Here is a 15,889-nt window from a genome sequence, read left to right as displayed (position 1 = left end):
TCCAATTAATTGCTGAACCATCCATGTGCCTTATTAACAGGATATACTCAAACTACCTCTTGAACTTTCCCACCCTCCTAAATGATCAGGACCCTTAACAGCTCTGAAGTCCAAGAGCACAAAGGGGTCATTCTGGCTTCCACACTAGCAGGGAATTAACTTTAACTCTTTGGTTCACTGTCATTTCTTCTTGGGGCCACATGATGTCACTGTTGAAAACTGGTCCTACACAGGTTGATTAAATAATTAATTATCCAAATTGAGACATATCTGATAATAGGAAAGGACACTATTAATAATTATGCCAGCACAAGAGAAACTAGACAGGGCTGTTTCAGCAAACGAGGATGTATTGCCATATATATACACATATATATATATATATATATATAAAATCCAAGATCTTGTTGACATGGTGTATTTTGCTGAGGCTGCTACATCTCACTCTTCGGTGTTAAGGGTGCCCATACTTAGAACCCTAGTGCCACAGCTGAAGCTGCACCTCTCCTTCCTTTCACATACCCAGATGTATGTTCCAAGGTCAGGTTCCTAGAGGATTAAGATTGACTCCAGTTTCTCCCACCATCACCCTTGCCTCCACAGGAAGCCCTGCAGTCTGGGAAGTCAGCCTACTCTCAGGAAACCCACCCTCTGGAGGTCAAGGGGTTGGTCTGAAGACTCAACCCTCAAAACACAAGGGCTCAATGATACCCTACAAGGGAGGCTCCGAGGTGCACACCTTCCCTTCCAGGCACTTCCCAGTGCCTGGGAACTTTTCTGAACTTCTGCCCCTTGAGAAGAGAAACATTCTACCACACACACTAAGATGTCTCAGCAGACCCAGAAACAGTTTGCCATGACACTCACCCAGCCCCTTTATAACAGACATAATGTTCATGATCATGAATTCCATTTATTAAGCACTTTTATCATGTGCCATACACTGTACTACATAGTTCATGTGCATTATTGTATTAAATACAACCTTCCAAGGTAGATACTCTACCCAGTTTACAAATAAGCCAGTTCTGAGAGCAAATAAAACAACCAAAGTTCTGAGTTGAAAGAACCAGAATCTGTGCCTGTGTCTGGCTCAAAACCTTGGCCTCTATAACCTCTAATGTTTCTAATATTAATAGCAGACATTGACCAGACAGCTGGCCAGGGAGAGGCTGAGGCATAGTCCAGAGTGGTGGGATATTTACCCACCTGTGAAGGGGGAAATCCCAGCCATGGCTACATTTATAGAATTAGGGAGACTCTCAGACAAATCATAGATTCAAAGAATTGGCAAGGAATTTAGAAATTACTCATTCAGACCCAGGGAGGCCCTTTTCCCCAAATCACGTAACTAGTTAGTGACAGAACCAGGATAAGAACTTGATCTCTTGAGTATTTTTCAGTGTCCCTTCTGGGAAACTAGCATTTCCCAGCTCTTTACAGTCAGGCAATAATATAATGAAGATATTGCTGCAATTGTTATTTAAAACCAAAATCAACTGCACCCTCCTGTCTTCTAATGTAAAGGCATAATTCTTAGCTCTGGGGAAATAAACCTCCATATTTCTCTCCCTGCCCCTAACAGGGGAAGAGGAGAGAAGAAAGGGTGACACTTGGCATGCATGAACCTTTTTCTAGCAGAGTACATTAATAAATCTTGAGTTATGCAAAGTGTGAGCTGTGGGGGAGTGATAAGTGCTAAAACTGAAATGCTCTTCATAATAATGAAATACAGGGAATTTTTATCATATCTGAGAGGAGAAGAAGCAGGAGAGAAAGCTAAACAAAATGATGAGACACTGAAATCCAAGTTGGTAGAAATGGACAAGGGACTTTCAGAAGACAAGGAAAGCTGATATTCAATTTCAGATTATTTTCGAATAAGTGGTGCTGCAATATATGCTCTTACACACTTACTTAACTGGCCAGTAAAATCTACCAGATGTAGTTGTATATATTTGCCTCTACAAGTTGCCTTTTATTGACTCTTACAAGTGAATTCCAGGAGAAAAGAAGCTATTATCTCTCAAGTTTGAGTCAATGCTGAATCAGATATAAAGAAACAGCCATTAAGTTATACAACAGAGAAATAACTAGGAGAAAAGATTTGCAGAAATCCTTAGAAAAAGAACAAAAAAACAGTACATGGAATATGGAGGATGGCAGAAAAGGCAATTTTAGCTAGTATCAAAGCGTGGGGTGGCTCCTGGTGACATCTACAATAGAGTGTAGCAGAATCTTCTACACCTCTTCTTTCCTATTGGTTCTCTCCAAAGAGATCGATGTCAAGGAGATTTTCCCCTATGTTTTCTTCTAACAGTTTTATGATTTCAAGTCTTACATTTAAATCTTTTGAGTTGATCCATTTTGAGTTGATTTTTGTGTATTGTGTAAGGTAAGGGTCCAATTTCACTCTTTTGCCTACGGATATCCAGTTTTCCCAACACCATTTATTAAAGAGACTATCCTTTCCCCACTGTGCATTCTTGGCATCTTTGTGAAAAATTACTTGACCATATATGTGTGGATTTAATTCTGGGCTCTCTATTCTGTTCCACTGATCTGTGTGTCTGTTTTCATATCAATATCGTACTGTTTTGATTACTACAGCTTAATAATACAGTTTGAACCCAGGAAGTGTGATGCCAGCTTTGTTGTTCTTACTCAAGATTGTTTGAGCTTATTTGGTGTCATGTGATTCCATATGAATTTAGGAATATTTTTTCTGTTTCTGTGAAACTTGCCATTGGAATTTTGATAGAGATTGCATTGAATCTATAGATTGCTTTGGGTAGTAATTTTTCCAATCTACAAACATGAGATGTATTTCCATTTATTTGTGTCTTCTTCAATTTCTTTCATCACTGTTTAATAGTTTTCAGTGTACAGATCTTTTACCTCCTTGGTTAATTTTATTCTTAAGTATTTTATTCTTTTTGATGCTATTGTAAATGGAATCATTTTCTTAATTTCTTTTTCAGATAATTTACTGTTAGTACACAGAAACACAACCGATTTTTGCACGTTGATTTTGTATCCTGCAATTTTACTGAATGTGTTTATTAGTTTTTATAGCTTTGTGGTGAAGTCTTTAGGGTTTTCTATCTATAAAAGACCATGTCATCTGCAAAGAGATAATTTTTTTACTTCTACCTTTCCAATCTGGATGCCTTCTATTTCTTTTTCTTGCCTAGTTGCTCTGGCTAGGACTCCCAGGGCTATGTTGAATAGAAGTGGTGAGAGTGGGCACACTTGTCTTGTTCTTGATCTTAGAGGAACAGCTTCTAGCTCTTCATCATTGAGTATAATGTTAGCTATGGGCTTGTCATATTGGCCTTTATTATGTTGAGGTACAATTCTTCCATTCCTAATTTGTTAAGAGTTATCATGAAAGGATGTTGGATTTTGTTAAATGCATTTTCTGCATCAGTTAAGATGATCATATGGTTTTTGTCCTCATTTTGCTAATGCAGTATATCACATTTATTGATTTGCGTATGTTGAAACATCCTTGCATCCCAGGAATAAATCACACTTGATCAAGGTGTATGATCTTTTTAATGTGCTGTTGAATTTGATTTGCTATATTTTTGTCAAGGATTTTTGTATCTATGTTCATCAGGAATACTGGCCTGTAATTTTCTTTTCTTGTAGATTCCTTTTCTGGCTTTGGTATCAGGGTAATGCTGGCCTTGTAAAATGAGTTGGAAATGTACCCTCCTTTTCCATTTTTTGGAAGAGTTCAAGATGGATTTGTATTAATTATTCTTTAAATGCCTGGTAAAATTCACCAGTGAAGCCATCAAATACTGAACTGTTCTTTGTTGGGAGAGTTTTGATTACTGATTCAATCCCCTTACTTTTTATTGGTCTGTTCAGAGTTTCTATTTCTTCTTAATGTAGTCTTGGTAGGTTGTAGGTTTCTAGAAATTTATCCATTTCTTCTAGGTTATTTTATTTGTTGGCATCTAATTATTCATAGTAGTCTCTCATGATCTTTTGTGTCAGTGGTATCAGTTGTAATGTCCTCTTTTTCACTTATGATTTATTGCATCTTCTCTCTTCTTGGTCTAGCTAAAGGTTTGTCAATTTTGTTCATCTTTTGAAAAAACAACTCTTAGTTTTGTTGATCTTTTCTATTATCTTTCTACTCTCTTATTTATTTTTTCTCTGATCTTTGTTATTTCCTTCCTTCTACAAACTTTGTGCTTAATTTGTTCTCTTTTTTAACATATTTATTTATTTATTTTTGGCTGCGTTGGATCTGTGCTGCGTGCGGGCTTTCTTTAGTTGCAGCGAGCGGGGCCACTCTTCGTTGCAGTGTGCAGGCTTCTCATTGCCGCGGCTTCTCGTTGCAGAGCACTGGCTCTAGGTGCGCAGGCTTCAGTAGTTGTGGCACGTGGGCTCAGTAGCTGTGGCTCGTGGGCTCTAGAGCGTGGGCTCAGTAGTTGTGGCCCGCGGGCTTACTTGCTCCACAGCACGTGGGATCTTTCCAGACCAGGGCTCGAACCCATGTCCCCTTCCTTGGCAGGTGGATTCCCAACCACTGCGCCACCAGGGAAGCCCTAATTTGTTCTTTTTTTCCTTCTTTTTTCTTTCATTTTTGGTCTTAAGACACCAAAAGCACAGACAATAAAAGCAAAAATATGCAAGTGGGACTACATCAAACTTAAAAGTTTCTGCACAGCCAAGGAAACAATCAACATAATGAAAAAGCAACCTACAGAATGGAAAAATTTTTTACAAATCATATATCTGATAACGGGTTAATACCTAAAATATATAAGGAACACTTACAATTCAATAGCAAAAACCCAAATAACCCAATTTAAAAACGGGCAAAGAATCTGAATAGAAATTTCTCCACAGAAGGAGTAAAGGGGATAATTAAAGGCAATAGTGATTTGTGGGTGGCAAGGACTGTTCTATACATTTCTCTATCACTTTAGTAGCTCATCGAAGAGAGGAATGTTAGCACATCTTGATTTGTTCTTGACTCCCCCAAATTTCCACAATCACAGCTCTCTGTTTTAAGTGCTGGTAAAACTTTTTCTCTTTTGGGGTTAGGAGACTACAGAAAGAGTAAGACTGGAAGGGTGGCCTATTAGGAGTTAAATAGTGCTAGTTCTTTATAAGCAACAGTTTTCCCTACCTCCACCTATTAGAGCCCCATCCCAACACACACACCCCAGTCAATTTGGAAATGAAGAACCAACCTCTCAAGGAGAAGTAGGCTTGCCCCTCTCCAGGGATCTTGGTGCCAGCCACACAGGAAAGGCCACTATGGAGGTACCAATCCTTCTCCTCTCTTTGCTAGCCGCTCCCCTCCGTGGGATTTAAAGCCACAGTCAGTAGAACTGCTCTATATTCTTCTCTCCTCTTCATTCTACCAAAAGAGTCAGGAGAGAAGCTCCACTTCACATTCCCACCCCACAGGAGGCAAACCACGTGGCTTGGTAAAATTATATTGCACCCTACCACCAGATCTTATGTCTCTTCCTTTCCTCTGATTCAGTCAGAAAGTTCCCTCAGAACAGGTCCTGACATTTATTACAGAGTCCAAATTGGTAATATCCACTTTAGAGCCCAGTGGCTAATCCCAAACTAGGTGCCTAATTTACACTCTGCCTGATACAAAGCTGCTCCGTGAATCTGCCACTGTCATCTCCCTGCATGCCGTTCAGTCATTTTGTAGAAGCACAAGATCCTTGAGAGCCCAGCACTGTGTGACACTGCTGCAAAAAATATTTCTATCACTATGCTGCTCTGCGATGACTCAGAAAAGATGAAACAGGCGAGAAGATACCAAAATCACGTTGCCAGAGGCACAGTGCCGGCCTGTTATGCAAGCCAAAGAAAAGTCTGTATCCACTTTCTCCACACGGTGGTGCTAGCCTCAAAGAATTACCCAAAAAGGAAATAAAAGTGTTCCACTTCCCTCTCAATGATAAAGCTGTATACTGTGCTCAAAACATCACTCACTGAAGGGTGATTAATTTACATTAATTCTGCAAATAAGCATGTAAAATAAATGAGTTTCTCCTCATCCTCATCCCCACCCTACTTCCCAGGGGGAATAAAAGGAACCAAATCACGGGGTTTTTTTTGTGGGTTTTTTTTTTCCAACTCACTGATTCAATCTTTACCGACCCTGGGGCAAAAGAATGACTCATGCTGGGCTGTTGGATGTGTACAATCCTGGCACAGAATCTTATTATTCCTGAGTGGGAGCTGGGGTAGCCTGGGGGGAGCTGGTCAGCTAGCCATCTATAAGGTTCATCATTGGGTTCTTGTAAGTGCTGCTGGCAGTCTAAGAAGGTAGGAACAGCAGACATTTCACTGATGTCAATGAATAAAACAAGGTGGGTTCAATGTGGGTGCCTTCCAGGCCAATGGGCAGAGAAGAACAGAAAGTCTGGTTTTGGCTTCTAAACCCAAAAATATGCCCTCCACCTGTCGTAATAACCAAGTCTCACCAGCCGCCTTTTCTATTTGTGGAATCTAACTCTTTCACTTAAATGTTTTCCAAGCTCAGGGGGATCTCATTAAGCATGCTAAATAGTGCTTAGGCAACGCAGATGATGCCAGATGGAACCAATTACCAGATATATAAACAAACAACTTTTAAAAACATAGTGCCTGTCAACACCAAAAGCACCCTCAACTTTAGAAAGGGAGAACTGACAAAAGTTGGTTAATGGTACTCTGTCAGTCAGCCCATACCTGACGCTGATATTGATAACAGTGACAATCATGAGCACAATGATGCAGGTCCAAACTGTTTTCAGACCTGGCCCTAGACACTGGCAGCTTCCTAATACCTGTGATTTGGGAGATAACACAAAGTACCACTTACCATTATGCCTAAATATCCCCCTCTGGCCTACCATGGACTTTTGACCCTTTTACATGTTTAAAATCCTCAACTTTAGACAAGAGCTGCAAGAATATTGTCCCTATAATTTCATTCATAAAATATACATCTTAACAGAGAAGAAAGGAAACACCCTAGCAAAAATGCCCATTAGAGTGAATGAGGTCATTAGATTGCCTGATTTACCCTGGAAATAGCAAGGAGCTGGACCCTGAGAACATGCCATATGAGACAAGGGTTGACAAAAGCCAAAGAGTTCAGCAGTCACAGGTTCTAGGGTCCAATGACTTGGAGTACAAGTAAGAATGAATCTGGAATGAGTCTGGAAGGATTTTCCCATTTATCACAGATCAGACATAGCAAAGTGATGGCTCACAGGCTCAATCAAATTCAGAGCTGCATTTCATTTGGCTCAAACAGTGTTTTTTTTTTTTTTAATTTGAATTTATTGTAAATTCTAGAGATACCATCTAAAATTCTAGATTTTGGACTTTAAAAAGGAAAAGTTTTGTCACCACTGGACAGAATTCTCATGGGACAATAATTTCTCAAAGCTGAGAAGTAACAGCTGAGTCAACAGTACATGGCCATTTGTTCACCATAGCCTCCATTACCCCAATTGTATTGTACCTGGTGTACTTCACTCATCTGTGCCATCACATGCCCCTTTAAGTCCTAACTGACCTTGATTCCTGAGGGCCACACAGAAGAGAAAATCCTTAAAAGATGATGATGCCTATAGTGAAGGGAGGTCCCAAAAGACAAAAATTTTCTGGAAAGAACAGCGTCATTCATACCTGACAGAACTAAAGGAAACATCTAGAGAAAAGTTAATATAGCACAGCTTATACTGGGCTAAGTAGAAAGCACAGAGTTTCCGGGACTCAGCGCAGTGTGAGGAGGAGAGACAAATGAAAAACCATATGATGAGAAAGTGTTCCTGAATCTCAGCATTTGATTTATGAGGAGGCAAACCACAGACTTACCAACGAGTCATATGAACTTTAGAAATAGCCAAAGGCTCCCTGTGTGGCAAGGATGCAGCCTATGTGCTCACTTTCCCACAGCTCATGGATGAGGAGTGATGGAACTGAGCTGCAGTAAAGGAGGTTTGGCTTAGGCTGAACATCAGGAACAAATCATGCTCTAGAATTATATAGACATTAAACTCTGAGATAACTGCACAGAACTATAAATAATTTGTGCTTAAGCAATCTGTGCCCGAGTCTTAATTTATAAAGGTGACTGAGTGATGATACAAAAAAGTCAGTATCATTGAAAAAGAGTTTACTGTTACAAGTCCCCAGAAATGAGAGGCACATGGGGAAGCACCAGAGTCAATCAGGAAGCAGAAGCAAAAGGGACAAGAAAGCATGGCCTAGAGTCTTGATTATTTTCCATGGAAAAGGCAAAGCAGGGAAGAGAAAACAGTTTAAAATTGGCTAGCTTGAATAATATTGGCAGCCTCTACAGAGGTGGTCTCTAGTTGTCTAGTACCCGGCCCTAGGTGATTAGGGCAGGAGAATTATTGGGTTTATGTGAGATTTAGATAAAGGAGGTAGTTGGGGCTATGGACTCGGAACTGGTTGGTAAGTTTATGATTTTTGCACACCTGTGAAAGCTGGACCACAGGGGAGATGTAACCAGCTCTGACCATTAGTTTAGCCTGGTGATTAATGGATGCCAAATAGTCCAATACAGAATCTAAGAGAAATCAGATCATTAGGGAATTTAAGAACTCTTCAGTCCAGTCCCTCCATTTTATAAATGAGGAAATTGATACTTAAAGATGTGATGTCATCTGTCCAAAATCCAATGAAGCTTGTTAACAGCACTGCACAGAATAGGACTCTCATGCAGGACTCACAGCTCTGACCTATCTGCTACATTGTATTGACTTATGCTGAAAAGCACATTGACATCTGCAATTCCCTTTATCATGTCTTGAGAATCGAAAGCGGGGAATGGCAAACTTTTTCTGTAAAGGATCGGATAATAAACGTCTTAGGCTTGTGGGTCATATAGTCTCTGTCACAACTACTCAAACTCTGCAATTGTAGCAGTAAAGCAGCTGCAGCTTAGTGACATAAACAAATGGCTGTGTCTGTGTTCCAATAAAACTTTATGGCCATTGAAATTGTAATTTCATATTAATTTTCATTATTGTCATGAAATATTATTTAAAAATTGTTTTCAACCATTTAAAAATGTAATAACTATTCTTAGCTTGCAGGCTGTACAAAAACAGGCAGCAGGCTGAGTTTTGCCCGTAAGCCAGTTTACTAACCCTTGGGCTAGATAATTTGCACACTTGCTGTGAAATCTCAGATAACTGAACCAGATGACAGTTCATCACTCTAGGTCTTAGTTTCTCTACTGATAAAATGAGGTAACTAGACTCTAAGGTCCCTTGCAGACCTGAGACCTTGAGGCATTTGCCAAGGGTACTCAAAGACAAAAACGGGCTGTGAAAGGGAATCTGTGGGCTCTTTCACGGGATACTATAACGCCATACTTCTCTCAGATATCTCCAGCAGCCAAATTCAGGAATGATATTGCAAAAAACATTAGATACACAAAATTTTAGAGTAAAAAAAGATTGTGGAATGGCAAGTTTAGGGAATAGGACTAAATAAATTTCTCTACTCTAGAACCTCTCAAACCTAACATGCATAGGACTATCCAGAGGCGGGGGCTTCCAAAAGCAGGCTTTCAGATAAGGACTTGGGTACAGGTAGTTTATGTCAGAGACAGAAATAGGAAACACAATGAGACAGGGAAAAATGAGATAGGGAAATGGGAAACACCATGTAGTTCATGTTAATGAACAAGTTACTGCTCTGAGAAACTAGAGCTCAATTCTGCTGGAAACTCTCCACGAAACTATGGTGTGACTTCAGAATTATTTCGAAGAGGGTGGGGTGGTTTCAGAATTTATCAAGTCCAACTTCCCAAAGACTGAGGGCTGTCCTGAGGGCATGAACACTCCCATGGCTTCTGGGTAGCACTTGGAGTGAGCCCAGAGAAGCTCCCAGAGTGCTGAAGAAAGCCCTCAGGCAAAGAAGAGAGCTGGGTTAAGGTAGGAAGCTATCAGCATGCCAGAAACATATACCATGGCTATATTCAGAGAGGTGTTGAAGAGATAAGGTGTGGCTGTCAACACATTGGCTACAGAGGTAACGGGGCGGGGGCGGGGGGGGGAGGAATCAACATTTCCTAACCTCATTTGCCCTCAAAACACTTTTCCATAATTTGACTCCAGAACTCCTTTTTTCATGAAGCATCTGTCCTTAGAGAGATACCAGTTGAAGGTAAATAGAATAGTGCCAGCGACTGGGTAATCTCGGTAAAATCAGAAGATCTCTTCAGGCTCTATTTTATAAAAACTGATATGACAAAGCATACACTAAATATCAATAAGCCTCTATCATCTCTGGGGCAGAATCTAGGCCAATACGCTTCACACAGTGCCAGGTATGAGGTCAACTCCAACACAGAAAAAAAAAAAAAAAAAAAATAGCAAAGAACAATTCACCTCCAAATGAGGCTGCCATCTGAAGTGATGCATGTCGGAGGAGGGACAGAATGTTCAAAGTGTAGTTGGAACCATGACAAGGCATCACCATCTGCCATCTGAGTCCCATCTCCCTAGTCTTTAACCATCTGCACACCTGCTCAGGCATGTCACATTGGGGAAAGGACGGCCCTGCCATCATTAACGCAGTGGCAATAAAAACAAAAGCTGGAGAAATAGCTCCAAGGCCTCTGACAGCATTACTTCCTTAAATTTGGAATCTGCTTCCAAGAAGAAATCTATAGAAAAGAGATTCATAAGTCTAAAGTTTAAATCTACGCAGAGTTGAAATATCTGTGTGATCTGAATTTTTAGACTAACAGGTCATACACAGAAAATCAGCAAATTGTTAAAGACATAACATAGCAAATGCTAAATAAAACATAATCTGGAATACATTACACATTCTCATTTTGAACTTTGATCAACACAAGAATCACCTCTCTCTACCTGCATTCAGATTTCATCTCTAGATGCACTTTTCCCAGGAAAGCTAAAATAAATCCGTCTAAAACTAGTTATGGAGAAGTGCCTCTAAGCGCTCAAAGCAATCAGTTCTTCACAGTTTGACTGTTCCAGCTCCTTAGAGTCCGCACACCAGCGACTGGGTTTATGTAAATGTGGCACATCAAAAGAGGGGTAGACCTCATCCAGGATCCATTCTCTAAGGAATGCTATTTACTTGGTCTATCTTCTCTAGGCAACAGGATTTTGATTCTAAATGTTAGATAAGGTCCTCCCAGTTCAAGTGTCTTTCCTTAAAAATAACTGAAAATTCCAAAATAACTAAAAAAATAACTAACATTGTTTTAATTTTGTAATTAAAAAGACACCACAGGACTTCCCTGGTGGTGCAGTGGTTAAAAATCCATCTGCCAACGCAGGGGACATGGGTTCGAGCCCTGGTCCGGGAAGATCCCACATGCTGCAGAGCAACTAAGCCTGTGTGCCACAACTACTGAGCCTGCGCTCTAGAGCCCGTGAGCCACAACTACTGAGCCCACGCACCGCAATGAAGAGTAGCCCCGGCTCACTGCAACTAGGGAAAGCCCACACACAACAACGAAGGCACAACACAGCCAAAAATAAATAAATAAATATATTTATTAAAAAAAAAAAAGATACCACCAAGCACACCATTAATAAGAACTCACTGAATATATTCTATGCCATGAAATGGATATACCCTTTTCTAATTACTTAGGTTAAGCATATGAACCTATGGGGAGGAAATACCAAATAGCAGTTAGACGAGCTCTGAGGTCAGACTGCATGGGTTCACTCTAGCTTCATCACTTACTAGCTGTGTGACCTGAGGCAAGTCATGGAAATTCTCTGAGAGTCAGTTTCTTTGTATATAAATGAGTAGCAATAATCCATATAGATGAAAATACATATAAAGTGTTTACCACGGTATCTAGAGCATAATAAGAGTTTTAAAATGTTAGCTATTTGTGGTACGCTGAAAAATGGTCCCCCAAAAGAAATCTACATCCAAAAACCTGGAACCTGTAAATATTACCTTATGTGGAACAAGCATCTTCACAGATGTCATTAAGTTAAGGATCTTGAGATGGGTAGCTCATCTACATTATCTGAGTGGGCCCCCAAATGCAACCACAGGTATCCTTATAAGAAGGAGGCAGAGGGTGATTTCACACACACGTACACATTGAGGAAAAGCTAATATGAAGACTGAGCAGAGAGATTTAAAGGTGCTAGCCTTGAATACTGGAGTGATGTGGTCACAAGGCAAAGAATGTCAGCTGACACCAGAAGCCAGAAGAGGCAAGCATTCTCCCCTAGAGCCTCCAGAGAGAGTGCAGCCCTGCCAACACCTTGATTTCAGCCCAGTGATAAAGATTTTGGACTCCTGGCCTCCAGAATTATGAGAGAACAAATTTCAGTTGTTATAAGGCCACCAAATTGGTGGTAACTTGTTAGAGCAGCCATAGGAAAGTAACACTTGTTATATATTTATATTGATTCCCTATTGCTACATAACAAAACTTAGTGGCTGATTTATTTATTAAATAACATTTACTAAATAATATATTAATAACAAATTAATAATAAATTAAATAACATTTAATAAATATTTATTACCTCACAGTTTCTGTGAATGTGGAATATGGGTACAGCTTAGCTAGGTATCTCTGCTTCAGTCTCTCACGAAGCTATAATCAAGGTGTGAGCTGTGGTATCATCTTAAGGCTTGAATGAAAAAAAATCCAAGCAGGATTCAGTCCTTAACAAGGTACTAGACTGAGGGCCTCAGATTCTCACTGAATGATGGTCAGAGGCTGCCCTCAGTTCTTTGTCACATGTGCCTCTCCATAATGCAACTCACAACACGCAGCTGACTTCATCACACTGAGCAAGAGAAAGATCAACAGGGAGGGAGATGGAAGTCGAACATCCTTGTTAACCTAATCTCAGAAGTGATATCCCATCACTTTTGCTGCATCGTCTTTGTTAAAAGTAATTCACTAGGTCTAAGATCATTCACTACCCAGAATGATTACTGCACATGGTAAATACACCCACGTGCCAGGAAGGTGACAACTCCAATTGCATGAGGACAGAAGCTCCTGTGCTGAGGACCCTTCTAGACCTTGCCTTGGGTACCTCTTTATCTGGCTGTTCTGGCTGTTCATTTGTATGCATTATAATGTCCTCTGTAATAAACACTGGTAACGGTAAAGTGCTTTCCTGAGTTCTGTGAGCCATTCTATCAAATTATTGAACCTGAGGAGAGGGCCATGGGAACCCCCAATTTATAGTCAGCTTGTCTAAAGTACAGGTAGCTCAGACTTGAGACTGGCATCTGAAGTGGGGGCAGTCTCATGGGTCTGAGCCTTTATCCTGTGGGGTCTATGCTAACTCTGGGTAGTGTCAGAATTGAACTAAATTGTGGGACACCCAGTTGGTATCCACAGAAAACTGGAGAATTGCTTGGTGTGGAAAACCCACACATTTGGTGACAGAAGTGTTGTGGGTAAAAACAGCCCATTACTGGCTGTAACAAATTACCACAAACTTAGTGGTTTAAAATAACACAAATGTATTCACTTACAGTTCTGGAGGTCAGAAGTCTAAAATGAGTCTTCTGGGCTGCATTCCTTCTGTGGGCTCTACGGAAGAATCCATTCTTTTTTCTAGCTTCTAGAGATGTGCTACATTCCTTGGCTCCTGGCCTCCTCCTCTATTTTCTTTTTTTTTTTTTTTTTTAATAGATCTTTATGGGAGTATAATTGCTTCACAATACCGCGTTAGTTTCTGTTGCACAACGAAGTGAATCAGCCATATGCATACATATGTCCCCATATCCCCTCCTTCTTGAGCTCCCTCCCATCCTCCCTATCCCACTGCTCCAGGTCATCGCAAAGCACCGAGCTGATCTCCCTGTGCTATGCAGCTGCTTCCCACTAGCTAACTATTTTACATTCAGTAGTATATATATGTCGATGTTACTCTCACTTCGCCCCAGCTTCCCCCTCCCACCCCGTGTCCTCAAGTCCATTCTCTATGTCTACATCTTTATTCCTGCCCTGCAACTAAGTTCATCAGTACCATTTTTTTTTTTAGATTCCATATACATGTGTTAATATACGATATTTGTTTTTCTCTTTCTGACTTACTTCACTCTGTATGACAGACTCTAGGTCCATCCACCTCACTACAAATAACTCAATTTCGTTTCTTTTTATGGCTGAGTAATATTCCATTGTATATATGTGCCACATCTTCTTTATCCATTCATGTGTTCATGGACATTTAGGTTGGTTCCATGTCCTGGCTATCAGTATTATCTTCTCCCTGACCTTGCTCTTGTCCTCACATTTTCTGTCTGACTTGTCCTTCCTGCCTCCTTTTTACAAGAACCCTTGTGATTACACTGGACCCACAAGGATAATCCAGAATACCTCCCTACCTAAATATCCTTAATCACATCTGCAGAGTCTCTTGCCATGAAAAGTAATATATTCACAAGTTCTAGAGATTAAGGTAGAGATCTTTGGGAGGCCATTATTTTTTGTATCATACAATCCTTCCTAAAATTAAAGCCTCTTGAATATTACCTAGTTTTTGCTTCATGTGTACTTTCTTATATAAAAGGATCTCAAAACCTACTTAACCAGTTTCCAAGATGCCAAAATGAGCCACCAGATACCCTTGGTTTCTCTTCAGCTCCCCTAATTTTAATCTACTTTCACCTCCTTGTAATTCCTTTTTATTAAATAACAGATGATACTTTAGCTTTTGAATTTACTAGACCTAATGACACAAGTTTCCTCACAGACCATTAATAACTCTACCAATCTCTCTACATTAACTTGAACTGTCTTCCAAGATTTAGAGGAATTTCTGGATTAATGAACAGTTGGAAATGGCCATTTGGCACACATACACACATATGAAGTCCTACCCCACAAGCCTAAAGTTGCTTACTTTATTTCCCTCTCTGTTCCAAGTACTCTTTACTGTCATTCTGCTTCTCAGTATATGTATGGCAGTAGAGAAAGTGGAATACATAATTAATTCTAGGGCATTGAAAGATTCTCAGGGCAAAGACAGCTTTCAACCAGAATGCAGAGTATCAAAATGGAATTAGGAAACAACAGTGAGATACCACTACATGTGTATTAGATGGTCAGAATCCAAAACACTGACACACTGAACGCTGGTGAGGATGTGGAGCAACAAGTACTCTTATTCATTGTTGGTGGAAATACAAAATGGTACAGTCATTCCAGAAGACAGTTTGGCAGTTTCTTACAAAATTAAACATACTCCTATCAGATTATATGATGATCTACCTAGAAAATCCAAAGCACTAATTAGGATAGGTTAAGCTGCTGTAACAAACACCAAAATTTTAGTTACTTAAAGGATAATAAGTTTATTTATAGTTCAGAGGAAGTGCTGCAGGTCAACATGCAGCTCTCCATGATGTAATACAGGAACTTAGGATACTTTCACCCTAGGGCTCCAACATTCCCTGGGGACTTACTAGTATATGCATGGCAATGCTTGCAACATACATAAAAAGCCTTGGTTTCCAAAACATACAAAGAGTGGCTACAAATCAATAAAGCCTTTCCGATAGCTAAACGAAACCTCCTTGGAAAACAATTCGGAAATCACCTATTTCTCTAAAGTAATTTGGAGGTACACCCTCCACCTTAAGAATCTTACCAAATATTTTCCCATCAAAATAGTTGCTTTCAAGGGCTTTGGCAAGGGTTGGGGCAAAAATCACTCTAAGACATAGTTGATAGAGGTGTAAATTAATTACATTAGTCACATTTAAAATGCACCTGGCCTTAAACACAGCTATAACACATTTAGGAGTCTATTCTACAGAAATATTAACCCAAGGATATAAAAAAAATCATTGCTGGATTGACTGAAACCTTCTGCTTGAAACACATTCTTTC

This window comes from Balaenoptera ricei, chromosome 2 (genome assembly GCF_028023285.1).
Source record: "Balaenoptera ricei isolate mBalRic1 chromosome 2, mBalRic1.hap2, whole genome shotgun sequence".
NCBI lineage: Eukaryota > Metazoa > Chordata > Mammalia > Artiodactyla > Balaenopteridae > Balaenoptera > Balaenoptera ricei.
Note: the sequence above shows the minus strand (reverse complement) of the source record.